The 14,177-nt window shown below is 42.0% G+C and overlaps 1 long non-coding RNA gene across 1 annotated transcript; it reads right to left on the bottom strand.

Annotated features, from left to right (window-relative positions):
* Window positions 1-10,176: 10,176 nt before the first annotated feature.
* On the bottom strand, window positions 10,177-13,905 carry LOC109877796 (uncharacterized). The gene is made up of 4 exons (XR_002253290.2): window positions 13,774-13,905; window positions 13,558-13,615; window positions 12,785-12,923; window positions 10,177-10,736 (listed from the first exon to the last, which is right to left on the bottom strand). It is a non-coding gene; the product is annotated as an uncharacterized LOC109877796 (long non-coding RNA).
* Window positions 13,906-14,177: the final 272 nt, after the last annotated feature.

Genomic DNA, 14,177 nt, shown 5'->3' on the forward strand with positions numbered 1-14,177 from the left:
GATTAGGCAGTTAGCAAGTTAGGTAGGCTACTAACGACCAGCAGCATCAAAGCTCCGAAAAGCCTAGTTAATGTGACTAAACGGTCACGTGGAAATTGACCGTGGTCATGACTCGTTTTCGCCGGGGGAGCGGTAATAATGTCACTAACAGCCCTAGAGGCAACCCATTAACAGATTCATGTTTATTTTTATTTTTTTGCTCTCACCTGTTGCCAGGCAAATGAAACTCCTACATCACACTCCACGCTGACTTTAATACACACACACTCCTAGCCTGTTCCCTGTGGCAGTAGGTGTTCCCATGGTTATATGTAATTAAGGGAAACCACTAAGATTCCTAACTATCAATACATTCCTCATCCCTGGAATGACTCTTTAATGGACGGGTCAACTACAGCTGACCTAGACTGAAGAGTAGCCAAGGCTAGGCAAGGCTAGGCAAGGCTAGGCAAGGGTAGAAGGGAAATAGAGAGGATAAAGGGAGAAGAGGCAGAGAAAGAGGAGAGGCAGAGAGGAGAGAAAGAAGGAAGAGAACGAGAAATGCAAGGAGATAGGAATGGCAGAGATGACAGACAGAAAGAAAATAACAAGAGAAGAAAAGCGGGGCAGGGGAAAAGAGAAAGATGACAGGCAGAGAGAGGCAGAGAAAAAGAAAGCCAGCTGAATCAATCAATCCACTCCTCTCCCCCGACAGCATGGCTGAGAGGAGTGAGTGCCACATCTCAACAAGCTGAACTAATAATATCAGCTATTATTCTGACGCTATAACAGATGACTGTTCACACACACGACCTAAAGACCAACCGAGTGTTTTGACTTAAGAAATATAGCAAATTAGACTTTCTCTTCCTTTGTAGCCAATGACAACCAAAGAATAGGAATGGACTGACATAGCCCTTACTTTCCCTCCCTGGAGAACACTGCAATACAGAATCTCACCATGGTCCAGATTGTGGCGATTCCGCCTGCAATAATTGAGGTACGAGTGTTGAGTAGGAGTGACGCCATCTGACGTAAGACAATGGCATCTTACATTATATTTTGCTATTGTAGTTGGAACACAAATCTAATGACAGTTGACACACTGAAGGCTTGACAACAGTTCTCTTAGCAGGTTGAATGAGAGATGTGACATTGTAGTTATACTGAGCCACATGCTGTGGTCTCTCAAATAAATCATCAGCCTTCAGTCAGCACTCTAAAGAACATCTGTACATTCTAAAGAATCTCTACATTCCAATGAATATCTCTGTACATTCTAAATAATATTATGTTCTAAACATACCCACTATTTACTTGTGCATTTTCTGCATTATCCACAGATAATGCACCTGTACATAGCCCATCTGTAAATAGCCCATCCAACTACCTCATCCCCATACTGTTATTTACTTATTTTATTTATTTTGCTCCTTTGCACCCCAGTATCTCTACTTGTACACTCATCTTCTGCACATCTATCACTCCGGTGTTTAATTGCTATATTGTAATTATTTCGGCACTATGGCCTATTTATTGCTACCTCCCTTATCCTACCTCATTACCACACACTGTATATATTGTATTATTGACCATATGTATCTCTGTGTTGTTTGTGTCGCACTGCTTTGCTTTATCTTGGCTAGGCCGCAGTTGTAAATGAGAACTTGTTCTCAACTAGCCTGCCTGGGTAAATAAAGGTAAAATAAAAAAAACAGAATACACATTTTTCTTTATATTTTAAAGAGTATGTGTACTGTACATTCCATCTTGGGCTTAATGGAACTGCCTTATTCTACAATGTAGAAAATAAAGAAAAACCCTTGAATGAGTAGGTGTCCAAACGTTTGACTTGTACTGTATATCCATCTGTTCCAGCCGTTTCAGAAGGTACGGTAAACAACAGAAAAGCCAGAACAGAGCAGAGAGATTGCACTACAGATAATCTTTAATAACACCTCTCACTGTACTCTGCTACTACTGCAGACACGAAGTCAGACTGTCTGGAAGAAACCAGACTGCATTACATACATCAGAAAGAGAAGTGTTCTGGAAATAACTCCAGCCCACCTGTTGTGGAGTGAATGAGTGATGCTGATATGCAATCACAAATATGGAACGCCGTTTGGGTCTTTACGTGTCGAAAAAGATACATGTCAAATAACACTATTTATAGCTGTCTTGTGAGTGTGTCTCTAAATGTTTTAAGTAAAGTTTATATGTTTATAATCCATTAGATATTGACTGAATTGTAGAACATTAAACATTTTACTGGCACGGACAAATAATGAGTTCAGGGATTTTGGTGGAAATTCAGGTATTCAATTTATTGAAAAATTTCACCTTAGAATGCGCTGGTACATACAGTTGAAGTCGGAAGTTTACATACACCTTAGCAAAATAAACATAAACTCAGTTAACAGTTCCTGAATATTAATCCTAGTAAAAATTCCCTGTCTTAGGTCAGTTAGGATCACCACATTATTTTAAGAATGTGAAATGTCAGAATAATAGTAGAGAGAATGATTTATTTCAGCTTTTATTTATTTCATCACATTCCCAGTGGGTCAGAAGTTTACATACACTCAATTAGAATTTGGTAGCATTGCCTTTAAATTGTTTAACTTGGGTCAAACATTTCGGATAGCCTTCCACAAGCTTCCCACAGTAAGTTGGGCGAATTTTGGCCCATTCCTCCTGACAGCTGGTGTAACTGAGTCAGGTTTGTAGGCCTTGCTCGCACACGCTTTTTCAGTAATGCCCACAAATTTTCTATAGGATTGAGGTTAGGGCTTTGTGATGGCCACTCCAATACCTTGACTTTGTTGTCCTTAAGCCATTTTGACACAACTTTGGAAGTATGTTTGGGGTCATTGTCCATTTGGAAGACCCATTTGCGACCAAGCTTTAACTTCCTGACTGATGTCTTGAGATATTGCTTCAATATATACACGCAATTTTCCTTCCTCATGACGCCATATACAGTGGGGCAAAAAAGTATTTAGTCAGCCACCAATTGTGCAAGTTCTCCCACTTAAAAGATGAGAGAGGCCTGTAATGTTCATCATATGTACACTTCAACTATGACAGACAAATTAGAAGAAAAAAATCCAGAAAATCACATTGTAGGATTTTTTATGAATTTCTTTTCAAATTATGGTGAAAAGTAAGTATTTGGTCACCTAGAAACAAGCAAGATTTCTGGCTCTCACAAACCTGTAACTTCTTCTTTAAGAGTCTCCTCTGTCCTCCACTCGTTACCTGTATCAATGGAACCTGTTTGAACTTGTTATCAGTATAAAAGACACCTGTCCACAATCTCAAACAGTCACACTCCAAACTCCACTATGGCCAAGACCAAAGAGCTGTCAAAGGACACCAGAAACAAAATTGTAGACCTGCACCAGGCTGGGAAGACTGAATCTGCAATAGGTAAGCAGCTTGGTTTGAAGAAATCAACTGTGGGAGCAATTATTAGGAAATGGAAGACATACAAGATCACTGATAATCTCCCTCGATCTGGGGCTCCACGCAAGATCTCACCCCGTGGGGTCAAAATGATCACAAGAACGGTGAGCAAAAATCCCAGAACCATACGAGGGGACCTAGTGAATGACCTGCAGAGAGCTGGGACCAAAGTAACAAAGCCTACCATCAGTAACTCAAATCCTGCAGTGCCAGACGTGTCCCCCTGCTTAAGCCAGTACATGTCCAGGCCCGTCTGAAGTTTGCTAGAGAGCATTTGGATGATCCAGAAGAAGATTGGGAGAATGTCTTATGGTGAGATGAAACCAAAATATAACTTTTTGGTAAAAACTCAACTTGTCGTGTTTGGAGGACAAAGAATGCTGAGTTGCATCCAAAGAACACCATACCTACTGTGAAGCATGGGGGTTGAAACATCATGCTTTGGGGCTGTTTTTCTGCAAAGGGACCAGGACAACTGATTCGTGTAAAGGAAAGAATGAATGGGGACATGTATCACGAGATTTTGAGTGAAAACCTCCTTCCATCAGCAAGGGCATTGAAGATGAAACGTGGTTGGGTCTTTCAGCATGGCAATGATTCCAAACACACCGCCCAGGAAACGGAGGAGTGGCTTCGTAAGAAGCATTTCAAGGTCCTGGAGTGGCCTAGCCAGTCTCCAGATCTCAACCCCATAGAAAATCTTTGGAGGGAGTTGAAAGTCCGTGTTGCCCAGCCACAGCCCCAAAACATCACTGCTCTAGAGGAGATCTGCATGGAGGAATGGGCCAAAATACCAGCAACAGTGTGTGAAAACCTTGTGAAGACTTACAGAAAACGTTTGACCTCTGTCCGTGTCAACAAAGGGTAAATAACAAAGTATTGAGATAAAATTTTGTTATTGACCAAATACTTATTTTCCACCATAATTTGCAAATAAATTCATAAAAAATCCTACAATGTGATTTTCTGGATTTTTTTTCTCATTTTATCTGTCATAGTTGAAGTGTACCTATAATGAAAATTACAGGCCTCTGGGAGAACTTGCACAATTGGTGGCTGACTAAATACATTTTTGCCCCACTGTATTTCGTGAAGTTCACCAGTCCCTCCTGCAGCAAAGTACCCCCACAACATGATGCTGCCACCCCTGTGCTTCACAGTTGGGATGGTGTTCTTCGGCTTGCAAGTCTGGCTTAGGAAGACCACCAAAACCCCTGAAATGTACATTTTCCACCAAGATAGAACTGCTAAAGGGGATGGAGTGGCAATCTACTGCAGAGAGAGCCTGCAGAGTTCTGTCTTACTATCCAGGTCTGTGCCCAAACAATTTGAGCTTCTACTTTTAAAAATCCACCTTTCCAGAAATAAGTCTCTCACCGTTTCCACTTGCTATAGACCACCTTCTTCCCCCAGCTGTGCCCTGGACAACATATGTGAATTGACTGTCAGAGCTCGTGCTGTTAGATGACCTAAACTGGGACATGCTTAACACCTCGGGCCATCCTACAATCTAAGCTTGATGCCCTCAATCTCACCCAAATTATCAATGAACCTACCAGGTACAACCCCAAATCCGTAAACACGGGCACCCTCATAAATATCATCTTAAATACCTGCCCTCCAAATACACCTCTGTTGTCTTCAACCAGGATCTCAGCGATCACTGCCTCGTTGCCTGCGTCCGTAATGGGTCTGCGGTCAAACGACCACCCCTCATCACTGTCAAACGCTCCCTAAAAGACTTCAGCAAGCAGGCCTTTCTAATCGACCTGGCCCGGTATCCTGGAAGGATATTGACCTCATTCCGTCAGTAGAGAATGCCTGATTATTCTTTAAAAGTGCTTTTTTATTCTTTCCTCACCATCTTAAATAAGCATGCCCCATTCAAAAAATGTAGAACCAGGAACAGATATAGCCCTTGGTTCACTTCAGACCTGATTGCCCTTGACCAGCCCAAAAGCATCCTGTGGCGTACTGCATTAGCATCAAATTTCCCACGAGATATGCAACTTTTCAGGGAAGTTAGGAACCAATATACACAGGCAGTTAGGAAAGCAAACTAAAATTTGCATCCTGTAGCACAAACTCCAAAAAGCTCTGGGACACTGTAAAGTCCATGGAGAATAAGAGCACCTCCTCCCAGCTGCCCACTGCTCCGAGGCTAGGAAACACTGTCACCACCAATACATTTCAAAAAGCATTTTCCTACGGCTATACAGGCTTCCACCTGGCTACCCCTACCCCAGTCAACAGCCCTGCACCCCCCACAGCAACTTACCCCACAGCCTTTCCCATTTCTCCTTCACCCAAATCCAAATAGCTGATGTTCTGAAAGAGCTGCAAAATCGGGACCCCTACAAATCAGCCGGGCTAGACAATCTGGACCCTCTCTTCCTAAAATGATCAGACGAAATTGTTGCAAGCCCTATTACTAACCTGTTCAACCTCTTTCGTATCGTCTGAAATCCCAAAAGATTGGAAAGCTGCCTCTTCAAAGGGGGAGACACTCTAAACCCAAACTGCTACAGACCTATATCTATCCTACCCTCCCTTTCTAAGGTCTTCGAAAGCCAAGTTAACAAACAGATCACCGACTAATTTCAAATCCCACCGTACCTTCTCCGCTATGCAATCTGGTTTCCGAGCTGGTCATGGGTGCACCTCAGCCACGCTCAAGGTCCTAAACGATGTTATAACCGCCATTGACAAGAGACAATACTGTGCAGCTGTATTCATCGACCTGGCCAAGGCATTCGACTCTGTCAATCACTGCATTCTTATCGGCAGACTCAACAGCCTTGGTTTCTCAAATGAGTGCCTCGCCTGGTTCACCAACTACTTCTCAGAGAGAGTTCAGTGTGTCAAATTGGAGGGCCTGTTGTCCGGACCTCTGGCAGGCAGTCTCTATGGGGGTGCCACAGGGTTCAAACCTCGGTCCGACTCTTTTCTCTGTATACATCAATGATGTCGCTCTTGCTGCTGGTGATTCTCTGATCCACCTCTAGGCAGACGACACCATTTTGTATACTTCTGTCGCTTTTTTTTGGACACTGTGTTAACTAACCTCGAGACGAGCTTCAATGCAATTACAACTCTCCTTCCGTGGCCTCCAACTGCTCTTAAATGCAAGTAAAACTAAATGCATGCTCTTCAACCGATCCCTGCCCGCCATCACTACTCTGGAAGGTTCTGACTTAGAATATGTGGACAATTACAAATACCTAGGTGTCTGGTTAGACTGTAAACTCTCCTTCCAGGTTCACATTAAGCATCTCCAATCCAAAATTAAATCTAGAATCGGCTTCCTATTTCGCAACAAAGCATCCTTCACTCATGCCGCCAAACATACCCTCGTAAAACGGACTATCCTACCGATCCTTGACTTCGGCGACGTCATTTACAAAATAGCCTCCAACACTCTACTCAGCAAATTGGATGCAGTCTATCACAGTGCCATCTGTTTTGTCACCAAAGCCCCATATTCTACCCACCACTGCGACCTGTATGCTCTCGTTGGCTGGCCCTCGCTTCATATTCGTTGCCAAACCCACCGGCTCCAAACCCACTGGCTCCATCTATAAGCATTTGCTAGTAAAGACCCGCCTTATCTCAGCTCACTGGTCACCATAGCAGCACCCATTCCATAGCACGTGCTCCAGCAGGTATATTTCACTGGTCACCCCCAAAGCCAATTCCTACTTTGGCTGCCTTTCCTTCCAGTTCTCTGCTGCCAATGACTGGAACAAACTGCAACAATCACTGAAGCTGGAGACTCATATATCCCTCACTAACTTTAAGCACCAGCTGTCAGAGCAGCTCACAGGTCACTGCACCTGTAGATAGCCTATCTGTAAATAGCCCATCCAACTACCCCATACTGTTATTTATTTTGCTCTTTTGCACCCCAGTACCTCTACTTGCACTCATCTTCTGCACATCTATCACTCCAGTGTTTAATTTCTATATTGTAATTATTTCGCCATTATGGCCTATTTATTGCCTTACCTCCCTTATCCTACCTCATTTGCACACACTGTATATAGACCTTTTCTATTGTATTATTGACTGTATGTTTGTTTATTTCCATGTGTAACTCTGTGTTGTTTGTGTCACACTGCTTTGCTTTATCTTGGCCAGGTCGCAGCTGTAGCCTAGTGGTTAGAGCATTGGACTAGTAACCGAAAGGTTGCAAGTTCAAATCCCTGAGCTTGTCATGTGGTGACAAGGTACAAAATCTGTTGTTCTGCCCTTGAACAGGCAGTTAACCCATGTTCCTAGGCTGTCATTGAAAATAAGAATTTGTTCTTAACTGACTTGCCTGGTAAAAATAAAATAAAAAAGAGAACTTGTTCTCAACTAGCCGATATGGTAAAGTTACTCTACCAGAAGTCATAACATCATTTTCTGGAATTTTCCAAGCTGTTTAAAGGCACAGTCAACTTAGTGTATGTAAACTTCTGACCCACTGGAATTGTGGTGCAGTGAAATAATCTGTCTGTTAACAATTGTTGGAAAATGTACTTGTCATGCACAAAGTAGATGTCCTAACTGACTTGCCAAAACTATAGTTTGTTAACAAGACATCTGTGGAGTGATTGAAACATGAGTTTTAATCACTCCAACCTAAGTGTATGTAAACTTCCGACTTCAACTGTATATATTTTCTTATTGTATCAGGTATTTTTTCATGTTAAAATAAGGGTAATATATGTATCTAATTTGCATAAACACACCAGGCGTATTCGCATATATGAATATATTAGCATAAAGGGGTGGACCAGGGCTGCAACCACCAAACACTTGTCTCGGTCTGCCCTAAATGTGTTGTGCAAACGGCCTCATTAATTACTGTTGTCACATTCTCTTGCTTAATTCAAAAAGTGTCAATAGCAGGATACCCTCAGATTTTAAAAAATCAACACGCTTAACTCTAAATTACATCTATCTAAACATACCTGATATTCGGCTACTGTATACCGGGGTATTTCGAAACATACATTTGTTACATCCCTCTTGGTGAGCATTTCTCCTTTGCCAAGATAATCCATCCACCTGACAGGTGTGGCATATCAAGAAGCTGATTAAACAGCATGATCATTAAAGGTGCATCTTGTGATGGGTACAATTAAAGGCCACTCTAAAATGTTCAGTTTTGTCACACAACACAATGCCACAGATGTATCAAGTTTTGAGAGAGTGCAATTGGCATGATGACTGCAGGGATGTCCACCAGAGCTGTTGACAGAGAATTTAATGTTAATTTCTCTACCATAAGCCGTTGTTTTAGAGAATTTGGTAGTACGTCCAACCGGCCTCACGACTGCAGACTACGTGTAACCACGCCAGCCCAGGACCTCCACATCTGGCTTCTTCACCTGCGGGATTGTCTGAGACAAGCCACCCGGACAGCTGATGAAACTGTGGGTTTGCCAACCAAATAATTTCTGCAAAAACGGTCAGAAACCGCCTCAGGGAAGCTCATCTGTGTGCTCATTATCCTCACCAAGGTCTTGACTTCACTGTAGTATGGCATCGTAATCGAATTCAGTGGGCCAATGCTCACCTTCGATGGCCACTGGCACGCTGGAGAAGTGTGCTCTTCACTGATGAATCCCGGTTTCAACTGTACCTGGCAGATGGCGGGTATGGTGTCATGTGGGCGAGGCGTTTGCTGATATCAATGTTGTGAACAGAGTGCCCCATGTGGTGGTGGGGTTGAGCAGGCATAAGGTATGGACAACGAACACAATTGCATTTTATCGATGGCAATTTGAATGTACAGAGATACCGTGACGAGATCCTGAGGCCCATTGTCGTGCCATTCATCAGCTGCCATCGCCTGGTGTTACAGCATGATAATGCACAGCAAGGGTCTGTACACAATTCCTGAAAGCTGAAAATATCCCAGTTCTTCCATTGGCCTGCATACTCACCAGACATGTCACCCATTGAGCATGTTTGGGATGCTCTGGAGCGACGTGTACAACACCGTGTTCCAGTTCCTGCCAATATCAGCATCTTCACACTGCCATTGAAGATGAGTGTGACAACATTCCACAGGCCACAATCAAGACTGATCAACTCTATGTGAAGGAGATATGTCGCACTGCATGAGGCAAATGGTGGTCACACCAGATACTGACTGGTTATCTGATCCTCGCCCCTAGCTTCTTTTTAAGGTATCTGTAACCAACAGATGCATATCTGTATTCCCAGTCATGTGAAATCCATAGGTGACGGCCTAATAAATGTGTTTCAATTTACTGATTTCCTTATTTGAACTGTAACTCAGTAAAATGTTTGAAATTGTTGCATGTGTGCTATAATTTTGTTCAGGGAAGTATTCTAGTTCCTAATTCTATGAATTCAATCCCCTCCTGGATCAAGGTCCCTGTTGCGTAAATTGTTTTGTGCATCGTAAAAAAAAATGTCATTACAAAATTAAATAACGACGTTATACATTCTGTAATAACGTATACCTAGATATGGTACAGAAACGATATGAAAATCTGCATACCGCCGAACCCTACTTTACATTGTTTGCGAGATTAGACAATATCACTATAATCTGCGTATTCATTTTCGGACGTTGCTTTTAACTCATTTAATTAGTAAACATTTCAACTGCACTAAATTATTACTTTTTTCAATTGCCTAAACAATTAACACCCATCAAAAAAAGTGATATTTCTTGTGATGTAAGTGTCGAGACGGTGCGTTTAAATCCCAGTTCTTTATAGATACAACGGAAAGACAATGTATTCTATTTAGCCCATTTCAGCCATTACAGGGGTATGTTTGACAGGGTGTTACAAACATTTCTGTGGACACAAATTGAACGGGAAAAAATGACGGGCACAAGCTAGGGAATGAAATAGTCGCAGCAATAAAATGAAAGCAATCAATCCGTGAGATTTAACTGACAAATGGATTTTGCATCCCTCAAACACAGAAAATAGATGCCTGCAGGTGGGTCATGCGCATTGCTACTGTTGCTAATGTTCTTCAGGGTTGGAGTGTGTCTTTGCCGAGCCTCTAGCTCTGTGAGGCAGGATCTGAGGCAGCTTGTAGGAAATGTAGCCGTCTGGGTCGGCTGTGTCTCTTCAGTCCAAATCCCTGTGTGAATCACTGAGCATTCCACCCGAACACCTCTCAGCACTGGGACTGAGTCATGGGATTTTTGCCATTGATTCATCCCCCTCAGACCTGCTCTCTTATCTGTCTCTACTGGAGCGATCATGTGATGGTTGTCAGGCCGAGAGCTGTGCTCCTGTCGGTTCTGTCCATGTCTGTAATGAGAGGAGAAGCCAAGGTCAGGGCATACAGGAGGTGGGTGGGATGGCAGGCGGCTTGTTACCTGCCCTCTCCTACTGACCCTGTCTCTACTCTATTTATCTACAACAGTCTAACAGTGTTTCTCCTGCCCAGCTCTAGATAAGAGCACTTCATTCAGCTCAACCCAAGGTTTGGTGATTAGTTGTCTAGTTAAATCATGTCCTGCTGGTGCTGGAATAGAAGATGTATGTAGCGTCTGATCAGCTGAGAGGCTGGGTGGATTTGCTGTGGTTGGAACCAAAAATCTCAAATTTGGACTCATCAGAGCAAAGGACCGATTTCGACCAGTCTAATGTCCATTTCTCGTGTTTCTTGACCCAAGCAAGTCTCTTCTTATTATTGGGGTTCTTTTAGTAGTGGTTTCTTTTCAGCAATTTGACCACGAAGGCCTGATTCACGCAGTCGCCTCTGAACAGTTGATGTTGAGATGTGTCTGTTACTTGAACTCTCTGAAGCATTTATTTGGCCTGCAATTTCTTAGGCTGGTAACTCTAATGAACTTATGCCCTGCAGCAGAGGTAACTCTGGGTCTTCCTTTCTAGTGGCGGTTCTCATGAGAGCCAGTTTCATCATAGCGCTTGATGGTTTCTGCGACTGCACTTGATGAAACTTCTACATTTCTCGAAATTTTCCAAATTGACTGTCATTCATGTCTTAAAGTAATGATGGGCTGTCGATTCTCTTTGCTTATTTGAACTGTTCCTGCTATAATATGGACTTGGTCTTTTACCAAATAGGGCTATCTTCTGTATACCACCACTACCTTGTCACAACACAACTGATTTGGCTCAAGCGCATTAACACCTGTTAATTGAAATGCATTCCAGGTGACTACCTCATGAGGCTGGTTGAGAGAATGCCAAGAGTGTACAAAGCTGTCATCAAGGAAATAGGTGGCTACTAAGAATCTCAAATATAAAATATATATTTAATTGTTTAACACTTTCTTTTGGTTACTACATGATTCCATATGTGTTATTTTATAGTTTTGATGTCTTTAATGTTATTCTACAATGTAAAAAAAAAAACTTGAATGAGTAGGTGTGTCCAAACTTTTGACTGGTACTGTAGTTTCACTCCTGACCAATTTCCTTTCAGGAGGGTTAAGAGAGGGAGAGAGAGAGAGCAGGAGGGCTGACAGCGAAAAAGAGAGAGAGCATGGGGGTTGGCAGAGAATTAGAGGGAGAAGGAGAGAGCAGGAGGGATGAGGGAGAGAAATTAATGGCTTTCTAACAGTACAGTACAGCTGAGCCTATTCACTGCTTCTGTAGCGAAGCTTGTTGCTAAGCAACCACTTAATCAATACCTTCTGCCTGCCAGAGTTGGTCACTACGCACATTTTTTTTTAACCACTTACACATGATATTACATGAACCAACTACTACTGATATTCCGTGCATGGTTTCTGTAGGAATGACATCATTAACAGACACAATTAGTGCTCTGTGTGTGTGTGCGTCGATATATATACGCCTATGGATGTTCCTATTCTTTCTAAGAATCATTCAACAGATCATTAAAATACATGTACAGTATGTGGGTGCGTGTAGTTGTACATGTGGGTGCATGTGCTGACACTATGTACGCACATGAGAAGGCGTTAAGTGTTACAGTAGGCTGTTTTAAAGTTGGGATGAAATGTTTAAATACAATTAAAAAATGGTGATAAAATAAAATATGTGTGTTAGAGTAATCGTAATAACAAGGCAAAATCAGGAGAGTTTAAAATAGGCTTTTTTAAAAAACATTTCAGCTACAGTTTTTCAAGACAAGTAAAATGAAATAAGCCAAATGAGTCTTGGTTATAAACCTCTCCACTTCTCCATGATATGTCAAAGAGACTGCTTGAGCAGGACACCCAAATCTAATCTGATTAATCTCAAGGAGTTTCATTTCTTGATTATTTATGAATCACCAACTCATGCACCATATTGCGTTAACTCAAATGAACCATACCGCCATGTTGTTTTACCAGTATTAGAGCAGGGCAGTTGACTGTTACCTGCAGAGCTTTCAGTGAACACAGTCTTTCCCCATACACTGTGCATGGTCATTGGATGGTCCCGTGGGGCTCGTACCGACGCTGCCTTCTCCCCAAATGTAGACAGGCTGGTCAGGTCCTCATTCAGTGTGAATGACACCTGGGGATACACCACAGACCCATGAATCAGCTAACATCCCAGCATAGGTGCAGGCTGTTGTTCCAACCAAGCAGTAACACGTCTGATTCAACTAATAATATTCTATGAATATATAAACATGACATCCAATAATTCAACTTATATCCAATAATACAGCTACTGTTTTCTAGAATACTTCCAAAAGTTGGAGGTATTAGAGGATGAGGAACAGTGTATGGTTTTACAGTGACACCATGTGGCGACAAGTACCAGACTTACATCTGCTTTTCCTTGATTCCTGTAGGACAAAATACAAAAAGGAAACTACAACATACACTACACACATTTTCTCATTAGATAACTGACTCCTGAAAAAAACATGTTACAGCATTTAGGACAATGATAACTGACTAAACACCATGGTGATGGAAGTTCTGATGAACTCCACCAGAAACGTCCTTCACCATGGAGTTGAGATTCGTCAGCTAAGACATTAAGGCCTATTTACATGCAACATCAGCAACTACCCAATTGAGCATGATGTCCACTGCAGAATTCAACATTTCTCTTTTTGGCATTGTTGGAGCCCTCTGAAAAGACATAATCTTTTCTGTAAAGAACAAATGTGGAGTTGTAGCCAAAAGCCAGTTCTTACTTTCCAAACTCTCCTTTTCCTGACGCGTTGGCGCACTGATGGGCTCGGTACTGGAAACCTGATCAGGTAAAACAAAAGTGAAAAAGAGACCGGGGCAGAGGTGGTACTGTAGTTTAGCTTGCTAAATGCTAGGCTAGGTCTTCAAGAAAACTGACAAGTGTGACCAATATGTTTATGGATATGACTTATCGTTCAAATACATTTTAGGCAACGAACCTTTACTAGCCATACGCCATCGTTTTGCTTAGCTCCGGTTAAATCAACTTCAGTTTTTTCCGACATAGCAGCAAATCCTTTGATTTATGTTCTTCACGTGCAGTTGATAACAGTTGGGTCACAAACAGTTGACGACCTTAAGGGAAAAAAACAGAAATTTGATCAATGACTCTACTGCAGCGACATTAAGTTACCACCCATCGGTGGTCGACAGTAAAAAAAAAATATATATATGTTTTATTATTATACTTCAAATTGTTCAAACATATACGACACTTGAATAATACATTCAAAATGCATATTTTGTAAAGAACATAACCAAGCACACACACGTGTGTGTGTGTGTGTGTGTGTATGTATGTATATATATATATATATATATAAACGTCAGAGGTCTTATACTG

The sequence above is a fragment of the Oncorhynchus kisutch genome, linkage group LG26 (assembly GCF_002021735.2).
Source record: "Oncorhynchus kisutch isolate 150728-3 linkage group LG26, Okis_V2, whole genome shotgun sequence".
Classification (NCBI taxonomy): domain Eukaryota; kingdom Metazoa; phylum Chordata; class Actinopteri; order Salmoniformes; family Salmonidae; genus Oncorhynchus; species Oncorhynchus kisutch.